This window comes from Ylistrum balloti, unplaced genomic scaffold, assembly GCF_031769215.1.
Source record: "Ylistrum balloti isolate Yb309-2 unplaced genomic scaffold, AGI_CSIRO_Ybal_v1 Utg372460, whole genome shotgun sequence".
Taxonomy (NCBI): Eukaryota; Metazoa; Mollusca; class Bivalvia; order Pectinida; family Pectinidae; genus Ylistrum; species Ylistrum balloti.
The window spans coordinates 1-15,249 of record NW_026783106.1 but is presented as its reverse complement, the minus strand read 5'-3'; the positions used below and the strand labels follow the sequence as shown (position 1 = coordinate 15,249).

The 15,249-nt window shown below is 35.8% G+C and overlaps 1 long non-coding RNA gene across 1 annotated transcript; it reads left to right on the top strand.

Moving 5' to 3' along the window:
• The first annotated feature begins 3,149 nt into the window (after positions 1–3,149).
• Positions 3,150–15,248, top strand: LOC132564640 (uncharacterized). The gene is made up of 3 exons (XR_009554900.1): positions 3,150–3,238; positions 5,814–6,010; positions 15,169–15,248. It is a non-coding gene; the product is annotated as an uncharacterized LOC132564640 (long non-coding RNA).
• Position 15,249: the final 1 nt, after the last annotated feature.

Below are 15,249 nucleotides of genomic sequence, written 5' to 3'. Positions count from 1 at the left end.
GCCCGTGTGTGTTGTATTATAATTTCCTGTGTGTGTTGTATTGTGACAGGGGTGCTAACCTGGGAATTAGCTCATTTAATTGCACCGATATCACGTATTAGTCTACCGCAACTGAAGACAAAACAGGAATTCTTAAGTTAGCTTCTTTATTCGGCGTCTTGTTCAGAAGTGACAAGAACGGCCGAGACGCTAACTATACAGAATTCTCAGAACTTTCCTTGACCAATCAAATCATGTTCTACATATGACTCCGAGAAACGTTTCGACCACTGACCAATGAGATCTAGCCTTACTGTGTCAACATACCTGTTGCAACCTGTCAACAATAGCTTGGCCTTCGCTGAGATATTGTGACACTATCGAGTAATGCTAACAGACCCCTTAATTGGACAAAGTAAAAACATTCCTCAGAGACAATGAAAGTAAATCCTGACGCTAACTGACTAAAGGCTAACGCTAACAGATAAAAGAGCCTAATACAATGCGAAACACCTTTGGCCGAAACTTGTTAAAATGTCTTTCCATATAGTTCTTTGGTTAGGACATATTGAATAAAGTTTTAATGAAGGCTTTATTTGAGAACCCGTACTAATCTCAACATTATGCAACGTATATTTATACTGGTTTTGCGAGAAACAAAACTAAGAGAATAAGTCCCATTTTACAATAAAATATTTCAGAAAAATCTAATTTATCAAAACTTAATATTAAACTATTTTTTTTATATACTAAAAGGTAATAGACGCTGGGACAGTATTATAATTTTCCCTTGTGTTGTATTATAATATCCCGTGTGTGCTGTTTTATAATTTTCCTGTGTGTATTTTATTAAGCTTTCCCAACTTGACTTTTAACATTCCGTCAGATGTTTACTATTAAAACGAGGATGTATGGAATACCATTACTTTTGTCTATCATCATCATCTGCTATTTCCCAAGTATACAAGATCACCCACACAACCACACAGCCACATATTGTCTATCATCATCTGCTATTTCCCAAGTATACAAGATCACCCACACAACCACACAGCCACATATTGTCTATCATCATCTGCTATTTCCCAAGTATACAAGATCACCCACACAACCACACAGCCACATATTGTCTATCATCATCTGCTATTTCCCAAGTATACAAGATCACCCACACAACCACACAGCCACATATTGTCTATCATCATCCATTTCCAACCACACAGCCACATATATCATCATATTTCCCAACTATCACCCACACAACCACACAGCCACATATTGTCAACCCTTTTCCACACACAACCACACATAAACCACATTTGTCCCTTATTACCAAGTATACAAGATCACCCACACACACACAGCCACATATTGTCTATCATCATCTGCTATTACCCAAGTATACAAGATCATTACCCACACATCACCCACACAACAGACAGCTACATATTGTTTAGTACACTTATAGTCAGTTTTTACCTGGTATAAACCTCATCTATATATCTTTACCACACAACCCTTTAGCACATAAACGACAACCCTTTAGCACATAAACGACAACCCTTTAGCACATAAACGACAACCCTTTAGCACATAAACGACAACCCTTTAGCACATAAACGACAACCCTTTAGCACATAAACGACAACCCTTTAGCACATAAACGACAACCATTTAGCACATAAACGACAACCCTTTAGGACATAAACGACAACCCTTTAGCACATAAACGACAATCATTTAGCACATAAACGACAACAACTCAAATGCTACATTTGCCAACTAGCGTGCAGCATACGATCGCCAGTTAGAGTTTATTTGAACTGAAAGAGTGTCAGTGTTTTACAAAGTGTAAAATCTTCACACCAACACACCGTTCTAACTACTTTCTCTGTAAATCATAGTTACACAAGCACGAAGCAGTCCTGGGCTAAAGACCAGAGATAAAAACATCAAATTACTTTGTATGATATATGAAAGAAAAAAAAATCAGGAAAACCTCGGACTGCCTCAATTTTTTTAATCCGTTCAAAATGACCGCCACGGAATAGTTAGAAACTATTGTTAAATGATATCCATTGTCCAATAAAATGATTATGTTCAATTTTTAAGGTAAACTATTCGTTTAATATGAAGCACGTGCATTTTTTTTTATTCTGGCGTGTCGTATGGAAACGCTGTTCGATAGATAATGTCCCTACACCAATACCCGTACCACACCTGAGTCATGTGACCCGACATGTACACATGCCCGTACCTAAAGCGAGCAGTGCGAGCCGTTTATACAACATTTTCCCGGCAATTACTCGCGAAACGCGGGAAAACTAAAATGTAATTGTGATCATTATTGAAAGATAGTTTCTATGAACTTAAATAATTGATTGTAATTATTTCATTTATTTACAGAATCAATTTTCTATGTGATCAAATAGATCTAGTCATTAACTCACATATAATTTGTAATTTCTATAATGTTCTTTATGTTTATATACTTTACTCAGAAGGGAGATGCATCATTATTCTATAAGAGTTACCTCCCCTACACCATATGCTTGTAATACTTGCATGCATGTGTGTACGTCCGCGTTACGGATGTATTAGAAAAGATTAAACATGGCAATCTGAACACACATCGTTTGTTTTAGCTCCGGCATAGACTGCCCAAATAGTCATTAATACACTCTGTAAGATGATGTCTTGAATGGAGTCCTTTGGTTTTCCCGCTGTTTCCGCGTTGCCCTCCGATACACCCACCGAGTGGACGGCGTCCATCAATATAGGTATATCACTGTTATGGGTGTATTGCCGGTATCTCGACATGTACCTCTGTTAAGTCTGATTGTATAACGTCTAACGGAATATCGTCTCGGTTTGACATATCTCCGTCTATGCCGTGCTTGGATTTTTTCACAAGTAGTGTCAGTGTCAAGTTATTTTAGTGGATAAATCACAGTTATTACAGTGTAAAAACTGTTGATTTCTACCATGGTATATTTTTTCCATAACGGAGTTTTTAGGTGTTTAACTACAGTAGGGTACACTGGTACAAGTGGGGTAGCGTTTAATAGTGTAAATATGGTAGTTATATGGGGTATTCAATTGGTGGGTTAGAACTAATTTTAGCCAATCAGAAACGAGCTTGTCCGTCACTGCAAGGAGAAACAAACAGGGTTGCGAGCCATGTAACCGTGATTACGCTGGCTGCGTTGAAAACTTCGTAAGACATGGAATATAAAGCGAGTTAGGGAACTTCCAAGGGGTGAGTGTTTTGTATAAAACCACCATTGTTGGAAATATAACCGGCTGAGTAGCTGTCATTGTATTTTTGTCATGTTTTAAGCGAATCATGCTGGTAGTGAAATCGGCTCGCTGAACCATGTGCAGGGCTAATATACGATACATTGTGTGAAGTACAAGGAGAGTAATAACTTATGTTTAGGTCTATTTTTGAGCATTTCTAGGCATATAGAGATACATTTAATAGTTATATAGTATTGTCAATAGATAGAATGTGTTTTGAGGTAATATTAGGGATAATTGCGAAACCGTCGTGTCGTAGTCACGTAAGTTTATTTATTGTCGGTATTTAAAACAGTACAAACATTAGCTCTTTTGAGCTATTTCATCCGACACATGCATACAGTCACACACTAAATACGCAATGACATAATAGATAAAATATAAGTTTAAAACCACTCGGATTAAAACTTTAATATTCCGCAGGTGAAATATTAAAATATAGTATTGTTAAATGTGTCTGATTATATAGGTGCATGTGTTGCATTTACATTTTGGCCCATACCAGATGTTAATTAGTGTCTTAAATTGTGTAAGTGTGGTTGTTGTTCTGAAATGGTCTTGTAGGGTGTTCCAAATTTTAGGTGCTTCTGATCTAAATGAGTGTTTGCCGTATTTTGTGGTCCTAACCTGTGGTATTTCCGCTGTATTATGGTATCTAAATGTCTATGATTTTTCTGTTATGTTTATAAGGTCATGCAAATATGTTGGTGTTTGATTGTTGCTAATTTTGAAAACTTCTATTGCAAAATTTCGAAGGCGCCTAATTTTGAGAGAGGGTAATTTTGAACGGGCTAATAAATTTTCGTATGTGTTTTCGTAGTCGTCATAGATGAATTTCAGAGCCCTTTCTTGAATTTTTTCCATTTTTTGTGTATTAGTTTCACCACAGAAGTGTCATGTAAGTGGGCAGAAATTAAAGTTCGAAAGAATGAAAGAATGATATATAGTGAGTCTGCCCGGTCTGTTTAAGTGTTTTCCTATGCATTTGAGTGTGTTGAGTTGTTTCGATGCTTTTTTACAGATGTTGGATACATGTGTGTGGAAGTTTAGTTTAAAGTCAAGTGTAACTCCTAGCAGTTTAACCTCTGGTTCGCATTTAATGGTATTGTTGCCTACTTGGAAAGTGATGTTTTCGTTTTGTGTTTTATTACCTACTGCCATGGCTTGAAATTTATTTGGGTTAGCTTTCATGTGATTGTTTGCGAACCAGTGTATGAGTGAGTTGCAGTCTGTTTGTAGTGATGTTTTGACTGTTTCTAATGAGGTGTGTGCTTTGCTAATAGTGTTGTCGTCGGCATAGTTGTATAATTTGCAGTGTTGTATAGAGTGGAAAATGTCGTTGATGAAAGTGTTGAAAAGAATTGGCCCTAATATTGATCCTTGTGGTACTCCTTTGTATAGTTCCTGAAAGGTGCTTTTAATATTTCCTAATTTAACCTTTTGTTTTCTGTTTTTGAGATAGTTCGAAATAAGTTCTGAGGCCGAATTTGAAAGTCCATAGTTTTTGAGTTTAAGAGTTAGTAGGTCTTGAGGCAAGCAGTCAAAAGCCTTTGAGAGATCCATAAGTATGCATCCCACATACTTATTCTGGTCTAGTGCCATTTTCCAATCCTCAACGATTCTCAATAATGCTGTCTGACATCCATATCCGGCTCTGAAGGCAGAGAGGTAAGGGTGGAAGACACCATCAAGGAAGTCGCTGAGTTGGAAGTGTATGGATCTCTCAAAGACCTTGGACAGTGCCGAGAGTATACTCACTGGTCTGTAGTTTCCTTTGTCGAGGGTGCTGTCTTTCTTGTGAATTGGTCTAACTTGTGCTGTTTTTAATGCGTCTGGGAATGTTTTTTAGGATTAATTTTGTTGAACAGTTTGTTTATGAATTCTATATCTACATGTTTAAATGTAAATTGTGTATCTTGTTTTTTGTTCCTGGCTATGGTCTGTAGACTAGGATGTTGATCGTCAATAGGGGGGCTGTTAGATCCAATATCTTTTGCTACATGAATGAAAAAATTATTAAAGGTGTCTGCTACTTCTGCTTGTTTGTTAATGATTTTTCCTTTTTCTTCCAATATAATGTCTACTTGATTTTGGCAGCCTTTGTTTGTAATAAATGGTTTGATAGTTTTCCAGAAGTTCTGGTTGTTTTGTCCCCCTGTACATCTGTCTAGGAAGTATTGTTTTATTGACTGTTTTCTGAGTTTAGTGACTTGGTTTCTCTGTGTTCTGTATTTTTCCCAGTTCTTGGTGCGGTTGGTGATGTACTTATTGTGAAGCATTTTCTTGTAATATATCTCGTCTTAGTTTCTTGTTCATAAATGGTGCTTGGTGTAATCTAGCTCGTCTTTTTTTCATTGGGGCGTGTTTGTTTATTATGTCTGTCAGTGTTTTGCTGAAGTTGTTGTAGGCTGTGTTAACGTCTGTATGTTTAACTGTTTCTTCTAGTGATGCGTTCTGTAGGTCAATGTGGAAGTTTTCAATGTTAAAATTTCTGAAGCTTCTATATGTTACCAATGGTTGTTTACATTTTTTAGTTCGTGTGGTAGGGCCAGGCAGATGGGGTCCTGTAGCCGGTGTGAAGTCAGGATGTCGCCTGAGTGGTGGCAGCTAGGTCGTAATAAACTCCGTTGGTCCTTCGTCACGGCTACTCGTCACATACACTTCTCAGACAACTCGGACGCTTCATTGAGACGTCATAGAGTCGCGTCACGACAGGGAACTGGAGAGTTTGGTAGCTATGCTCAACTATTTTTTTCCTGTAAATATGCCTTAAACATGTATTTGTATGTATAAAGCATCTTTTGGTGATGTCAGTAAAACAAACAGAATGAAGATATCTTGATATTTGGTTTTTTAACGGATTTTTCAAATTTAAGAATTTTGGGATTTTTTCTGAGGTTTTCCAACCATTGTTGGAAAAATATGTCACTATGGAAAAAAAAAACCGTATTTGAAAGTTATTTCTCTATTTTCTTTATAAACAATAAATTTAAATGACATGTATCCCATCATATCAAAGCAAGTTTGGCTTCCAAAACATTCCAGAAAATTTTATTTTAGTGCACAAAGATGTCATATTGCTCAAAACTGTTGAAAATCTATTCTTCCACACATGTTTCACCAAAACAAATTCACATATCTGTCTAAAACATGCAAACCAATAAAAAAAACTGTTTGAATACAAAAGTATCAAAATTATAGCCTACCTTCTTTTATAAGAATCCAGCTCTCTCACTTACATGTAGTTGTCTGTAAAAAAAGTGTGTTACAGTAAATTACCTATGCTACAATTTTTAGATAGTATCCTAAATATTATTATTATTATTACTATGTATATACAATGTATAAATATGTTTATTGTACATAATGTTTTCCCTTAAAAGTGTAATAAATTATAATAGCATAATTTAATTTAAATGCAATTATAGGAAACAAGCTTGGTAATAATGCCATAATCCAGGAATTGAGAAGAGGAATATTTGTGTATTTATTTATTTTATTTTTTTGCTGAATTTATTTTAATTCTCAAAACCAGCTTGAACAAACAAACTAATGTTTAAATTAATTATATTTTCACATATAGTGAAGCCTGTCTTTGGGACCAGTCACCAACTGCTATTACAACCCTTTTAATAAGGGAGTTTTTATCAGGTAGTCTCAAATTAACCATCAATTATAATTGAACTCTGTAAAATGACCACTTGTTCCAAAGCACTTCAGAGATCTTTATTAGACAGGTTTCACCATAAGGAAATAGCTGAAAAACTAACAAAATAACAAATAACAGCAAAAAAATAGCATAACAAACAAAAATAGTATTTAAAACCATTGTTTAAACAACTCAACAAGTTCATCTTGCTATAAAATTAATTTGAAAAGCAAGCAAACAATTCTTGTATTAAAATCAGTTTTCAACATGTAGCTTTTATTGAATTTTTTCTTTGTTGACATGCAGAGCATTTCATTTTGATATAACACAGGTAACACCAACATGCAAATCACAGCAGAGTCAATGAAACATGAAAGCATGCAGTTCTTGCAAATCATTTTCATTTAATTTAATCATGCAAATAATCACAAACATGCAAATCACCATTGTTTTTCTCTCCCCCATATTTAAGGGTGTGTAAAAGTCTCATTTCATTGGTTTGATTGGTTTTGCTGATTTGAACTTTCTTCTCATCCAAATAACAATGAAACAGGAACCACGTGCAGAAATACTAGGATCCAAACCTGTTGTTTCTGGACGTATTGCCAGATCTCCTGAAGCATAGTCCTCCTGAAGTTTGTAAACATACAGGGCCTGGTCCTCTTTGTATTTCACATTGTAATATTCATTAAAACCTGGTACCACTGAAAGAACTTGTCCATCATACCACTGACCATCACTGAATTTGTGTCTTATGTTTTTTCCTACCAACAGAGGTTTGTTTTTGCTTCTCCTCTCCGGAAGTGGCACAGACTTTGCCTCTTGGATTAAGACCTTTAAGTTGGTGGTCAACTCCGATACTGTCTTTTGACGTCTGCCCGTAGAAAACAAATACAAGTTTTTGTCCTTTGTTACCTGCTGCAGAACATTTTTTCGGAAATTCAGCTGAACTTTCAGAGCCCGTATTTTTTCCTTCTTTGTGTCCAACTCCTGTAAACATTCCTCAAGGTTATCCGGTGACTGCCACAAGCCATAATACAATATATCCCTTGTCATATCCTCCTTTCTTTTCAAAATTCGATTTCTTTTTTGTGCCAGCTCTTCTTCTTTCCTTCTCAAATTTTCTAATCTCCTTTGTTCAGTATCCTTAATTCGGGCTTTAAACTTTTCCCTTATTTCTGACCCCTCTTTCCTACTATCCTCTATCAATCTGTTCCGATGTTCTTCCTCCAAGCTGTCCAACCATTCGCACGTCTTGTTGTGTGAAAACATAATGTACGATTCATTGCACAGGGTTGTTGCATTTGGTCTGAATTTCATTAAATGGTCTAACTGACCAAAAAAGAATTCTGGCAGTTTATTGTGTTTTAAGGAACTTTGTGTTTGATGTATTAATTCCTCATTTGTTGTAGAGAAAGTACCTCCCGGTAAATGATCTGCTGCTTGTCTTTTCAATAGAGTAAGCATGGCGGCAAAGAGAAACTGTAAAATTTGTATGGTTAAACCATCACTGTCCTCTGAGGAGAATAGCTCTTTCATGATGGCATTGTCATCTGAATTCTCGTTTACGAATGGCCTGAAAGCTCCAGAAATAACAACTGTGCTGTCATCTTTGGCGACTTCGAGATAATCCTGGAGTGCTGACAGAGTCTCATTAAGCGTCAAAATATGGGAGTTGTCTTCCATTTTGCGCCATAGTGGCCCCGTGACAGATTGTGAGATAATTCCCAGAGCTCTACAGCCAGCTATATAGACTGGTTCTATAATATCAGCCTCCACTGAAGAAAGTAGTCTGTTCGTACAGCCATGAACTGATTGCAAAAAATGCAAAATGTTGTGTCGATGGTGATACGCAATGTGTCCCAGTAAAAAGAAGACATTGAATCGATTGTGTTTGTATCGCATAAACTGTACATTATCTCCTTTTTGTCTGCAGTATGACCTGAATGGGTCATATACCCCGTTTTTTATCTACGCCTTTAACAAATGCTTTGCTACATGTTCTTAATAACCTGCTTGTTCCACTTTCACTGCTTTTCACTTCTTGCTCTTCACTTTCTTCCAAAGCTTCTGCACCACCTGGCTTCGACAGAAGAGAATGCTCAAATTTAAGAAGCGCTTCTGCACATACATCAGCAAAATTAACCAGAAGATGCAATCCACAAAAGAAGTTATTCATTTTGGAACAAGCACTTTACTCCTCCTCATTCATTTGCACCAATCCCTCCAGACATTTCGGCAATATCTCTTCCCTGTATTCCTTCAAAAGTTGTTGAAATTTTTTTTCTGAGGCAGCCCGATCCGACATTGTGTTCTTTATGTTGCATAAAATTTTAAAACCTATTTCAGTTCTATTGTTTTGGTCACAGAGTTTGTTGACATCATGTAATATGTCTTTTAGTGTATTCAACAGTTTCTGAACTTTTGATATACATTTCACATAACCCTAGAACATAACTATTCTTTTCTTCATCACTGACAGCAAACACTTCAAAACTCCTTCCATACTTTGAAGTCTCATCTGAATACAGAGTAAGATTTTGGCTTATGGAGATACTTTCCAACTGCTTCTGTGCCAGGGCCATTCTCCGATCACTCATGCGGTCAACAGTCTGTCTACTGGGTAATTTACTTAAAGAACTACCACAAAGTGTTGCTACAGTACTTAAAACATCGGCCATATTCTTTGATGAAATACCATAATTTAACAGCTGCATGACACAGTTTGTTAATTCTGGTGAAAATGCACCCTTATCCTCATCATATGTGGAAACTGGTAATTCTGCATTGTCATTCAGCAATGCCAAGAGATAATCATTTGATTCCTTTAGGGCATCATTTTCTGTTATCACACTGTTCACTTCCTCATTTTCAATTTCATTAACTGAGAACTTTCTTCTACATAATCAGATAAAACAGTGGCTGTTTTCCAAGGATTCTGTTTCTAAACCCTTTGATGTCAGTTCTTTCTTCAAGTCTCTCACATTATTCTCCAGTTTTCTCACATACTCACACAACTTTTCCTTTGATGATACTGTTTCTTGCATAATTTTGTTTTGTTTTGTGTAGACTTTGTTCTAACACATCCTGCTCAAGTTTTAGTTTTTTACACTGTTCAAGTTTTGATGTTGCCCTTGACAATTTTCATTTCTTAAAGACAATGTCTTTTCTTCCTTTTTGCTTAAAGCTTCACTTGTGACAGATAGTTCTTCAGCAAGTTCCTTAACAACAGACTGTTCGGCGGCTTCACTTATTTTTTCAAATTCACTTTTTTGTGCCAAAATTGTTTTTAAAGGTATCACAAAAATTTGACTATTGAATGATTTCAGCGAATCACCTCCCTTTCCTTTTTTATCTCTTAAAAGTTTATATAACTTTGTCTGTAGTGTTAAAGTTGAAATGGTGGAAAGATCCAATCGGCACAATAATGATAGCCATAGCGCCACTTTATCCACTGGTGGAGTGTTACCGGTACATGTTTTTGCGTATTGAAATAGCTCACACACAAGACCTTTACTCAGTTTATTTTCCATTATGTGGGGTATTGTGTGATGGTGTTCTGACTCCAGATCACTGATGGACAACCCAAATTGGGCCATAAACTTGCCATGGGAAGACATTTTAGATGTTAATATAAACAATATGCAGTATAAATTTGTAAAGTATGTGTGTATATATATAGCGTAAGTGTCTCAATTATTTCTTTTTTAAAGCTTCTTTTAACCTTTCAATGTCTTTTTTCATGCTTTTCATTTCCTTTTTCATATTAGATTACCAATCTAATTGCTTTCTTAAATTTGAAATTTCCTCCTCTAGTGTCTTAATCTTTTCTTTCAAATCCTTGTTTTCTCTTTCGAAGTCTGAAATCCTTACCTATCAGAAAACAAAATGCACCATTCAGACGACTGTTAAATGATATCAAACAAAGCTCATGAATGTTCTTATGCTGTTAAAGTATTTATGGTTTATTAGTCACGAACTGACAGTCTTACTCAGTAAGTTACTGTCACACACTGACTAGGTCCGCAAGTACTCATTCTATTTCATGGACTCGATGATTAATTCAATTGACTGCTCGTATATGCGTAATGCGGTATGAGACTGGATTTTACAGTGAAATTCTTACCATCAAAATGTTTAAGCTGGTGTCGGATTGCCCTTTAATTTATCTACATGGCTTAAGAAATACTTTTTAGCTACAAAATTGAAGTGCTATGCCCTTTCAAACGTTAAAACTCAGGCTATTCAAAAGTGAAAGTAGCTTGTATTGACAATCTCCGCGACTTACCCTAGTCGTAACAGACTGTATGTCAGTTTTTTATATTTATGATTTACGACAAAAAGCGGAATAACCAGACAGAGTTAGAACCACTTACATGCAGATTGAACATATGTGAGACAAATTAAAAGGTTTTTTGACGTGTAATCAGCGTATGGAGGAAAATATGCCGATTTACACATTTCAGTTTTGGATCACATCTTACCGCCATGGATTTTCGTGACGTTTTTCCTTATAAACATAAGTTCAGTTTCGCTTCATTATTCTCAGTCACTCGAATGTTTGGAAGGCTCACGCTTTTATATGATAATTTAACGCTATAAAAAGGCACTTGAGAATGACGCTTTAGGTATAAGGTAAAGTGAAAAAAAAAGTTACCTCCCCTTTGCTTGAGCATAGCTAAGTTTGGGCACTTCAATGACTCCTGAGGAACCTCTACGACTTCAAAGACATAGTGAATCTTCAGTATAGATTACCCCGTCTGCTATTATTGAACAAGTGGGCAGTTATAATTTATGGTGACAAATGTAACAGTGAATTGTACAGTGAATTTCAGTGACATACTTTTTCTCATTATCCATTGTAATATTAATTGGTTGATTAATTAAGTGGTGATTAATTCAATATTTATTTGGCTCAGAGTAATATTATGCATCAGTGTAAAAGTATATGGCTCATTGTTTTTGAGATTGATGTTAATTATTTTTACAGTCATTTACAGGTGCCGATAGAATTCATTTCCAATTTCATGTCAATGGTGATTTATTCAACTCTAGTCAAGAGTTGTATTTTTGATTCATTACCCCAGATATATTGGTACTTGACCCCTAATGATGCCTTGCGATTAAATCTGAGGTGAAAACTATCGCCATCTTTGTTCTTTGATAAAATATAAGTAATACCAAATTTAGATCTGTTAAAAGTCAACGTTAAGGCATTGGGTATGCCAAAATCATGCAGTGCCGGGGGTTGCTCTAATCACTGTCATTCAGTCACAGTTGTATAAAGGAGGGGTTTGTGATGTACTGAGAAACAGTACATATATTCATTAATACGCATACTGAAACTATTTAAGAACATATATAACAAATAACATTATCAGTAAATGTTTCTCCATTTAAAAAATTTGTTTACTAAACACTAAACAACCTCTCCTTAGCATTGCTAAGAGTTTGTTTCACCTCCAAAGATGGCAAACTTCCTGTTGTTACAGACGTGACGTCACACCAAAACCAAGAATTAATGGTAACTCTAGGGTGTAAACATAATGTGATATTGGTTCGAACCCCATATAGTGTCGATCCTCTCCTGGAGGCATTTTACTGTTTCTACATGTACACACAGTGGATTGTTAATAAATTTGTTAAATTTATTTCATGTCTGTTGATTTTATTTCCATCATCTGGTATTCGCCTCTCGACATCATGACAGATGATCGAGTCCACCAGTGGTTTAGGTCTCGCTCGTACACTGTATCCCTGCATTACCAAAGATTTTTTTCTCATATTCCCTGGAACAGTCTGCCCGAGAGTTTGGTCACTAACGGTAACACTTCAGGTGCCAGTGTCTGAATGAAACCCTCCTTTTGGATGATGTGCTTCTTTTGTCTTCAATAATTTACGAAGACAGACTTTATGAAATGACAAATGTTTCTTCTATTCCATCATCAACACTCGACCTGGTAATATTTTGAATGCAGTCACGGATACAATTAATTAGACCATTGTAGGCCTTTTCGAGGATTACTTTACACGTTGCAGGTTTAGCTTGACATAAATGATGTCTGTCTCTATGGTGTTTTTCGAGAAAAGATGTCATGTCTCGAATGTTTGGAAATTGTTTCAATAGGCGGTTACCTTATATAGACATTTTAGGAAAGGTAAATCTATTGATATTGTTCGGGAAATATGTCGGTACTCAATCTGTGGTCAGTGTGAGTGTTTTGTTAGCTCACCTGGCCCAAAGGGCCGTCATTTGTCTGTCCGTCCTTTGTCCGTCCTGCATCCGTCAACTTTTCATTTAAACAACTTCTTCTGAAATACCAAAAGGCTTAGAGTTATTATAGTTGGCTGGAAGGTTCCTTTGATGAAGCCCAACAAAGTTTGCAAAAAAAAGAAAAAATTGACGTTGACCTATATTCAAGGTCACAGAGGTAAAATGTCTTTAAACGATTTCTTCCAAAATACCGGAAGACCTAGAATCATTAAATATGGCTGGAAGATTCCTTTGATGAAGCCCAACAAAGTTACAAAAGAAAATGACCTTGATCCATATTCAAGGTCACAGAGGTGAAATATGTTAAAACCTTTTAAAAGACTTCTTTCAAAATACCAGAAGCCTAGAATCATTAAATATGGCTGGAAGTTTCCTTTTATCAAGCCCAATAAAGTTTGCAAAATGAAATCACCTTGACTTATATTCAAGGTCACAGAGGTCAAGAATGTTAAAATTTTTAAATGACTTCTTCCATTATACCGGAGGGCCTAGAATCATTATATTTGGCTGAATGGTTCCTTTGATGAAGCTTAACAAAGTGTGTGAAAAGAAAAGACCTTGACCCATATTCAAGGTCAAAGGAGTCAAATATTTTTAAAAATTTAAGCAACTTCTTCCAAAATACCAGGAAGCATAAAATCATTATATATGCCTTTAAGTTTCCTTTGATGATTCCAAACAAAGTTGGGGGAAAAAAATGACCTTGACCCATAATCAAGGTCACAGAGGTGAAATGTGTTAAAACATTTTAAAAGATTTCTTTCAAAATACCAAAGGCCTAGAATCATTATACATTACTGGAAGGTTCCTTTGATGAAGCCCAACAAAGTTTGCGAAAAGAAATGACCTTGACGTTTATTCAAGGTCACATAGTTCAAATGTGTAAAAACCCTTAAACGACTTCTTCCAAAATAGCGGAAGGCCTAGATTTATTATATTTGTCTGGAAGGTTCCTTTTATCAAGCTCTAGAAAGTTTGCAAAAAGAAATCACCTTGACCCATATACAAGGTCACAACGGTCAAAGGCGTTAAACCTTTGAACAACTTCTGCTTAACTAAAAGGCCTAAAATCATAATATTTGGCCAAAAGTTTCCCTTTATAGTGTCCGCCACATAGTATGTGAAAATAAAAAATAGCTTGACCCATGAAAATATCTTAAGGTCACGGGGGTCAGATTGTGTAAAATCAACTTCATATTTGGCCAGTTAAAGTTTCACAAAGGTTTATATACAAATATGTAGAACCTTCCAATGACTTATTAAAGGAATATATTGCGCTGGGAATTTTCTTTGCATAATTTAGAATAAATTATAAAGACCTTTCACAGTGATGTCACACTGTTCCAAAAATAGATTAGGCCAAGCCCCCTGGAGGTCTTAGAGGCTTGAGCTAAGTTATGTGAAAAACTACATGTTAGCAAATGACTTATGTTCTATTCACAGCGTTAAAATACAGAAAACATGATTAGAAAGAGAATTGCAAGATCTTCATTTTGATTGAAGATTCGTCATAATTATAGCATAAATAAATAAGAAATTCTAAGTTGATCCCGTTTGCTATGCAGTGTTTATAGGCCTACAGTAAACTGTTATCAGTATATCTCCAGTAACTGGGGCTTAATTGACCACGGTGACATCACTAATGATACACATGAAACGTTTTATTATTGGTTTTGAGTTAGGATTATGGTTTATAATTACATGTAGCTTAATTTTTCCTGTCATTATATTTAATTATTGCTATATATTGTTGACTTGTGCAAGTCTCAAATATGTTGTATCTGTGTTTGTAAACAATGATCTAAAGGGCAAGTAAGCTTCAGCTGTCCTGGGTCATCCGTCCAGCTATAACTAAGAGTTTTTCTGCTATATTGTTTGACCATCTTTTTTCCATGATTTAAAAGAAAGCTATCAATTATATTTAACTGGAAACATCATAAGAAAGTCTCAATTCAACATTGCACAGATGAGGGTGCTGACTACTAAGGGACAGAACCCATAAGCATCTACTGTGGAACATGTGCACAGATATAGTACTGTTGGTCAT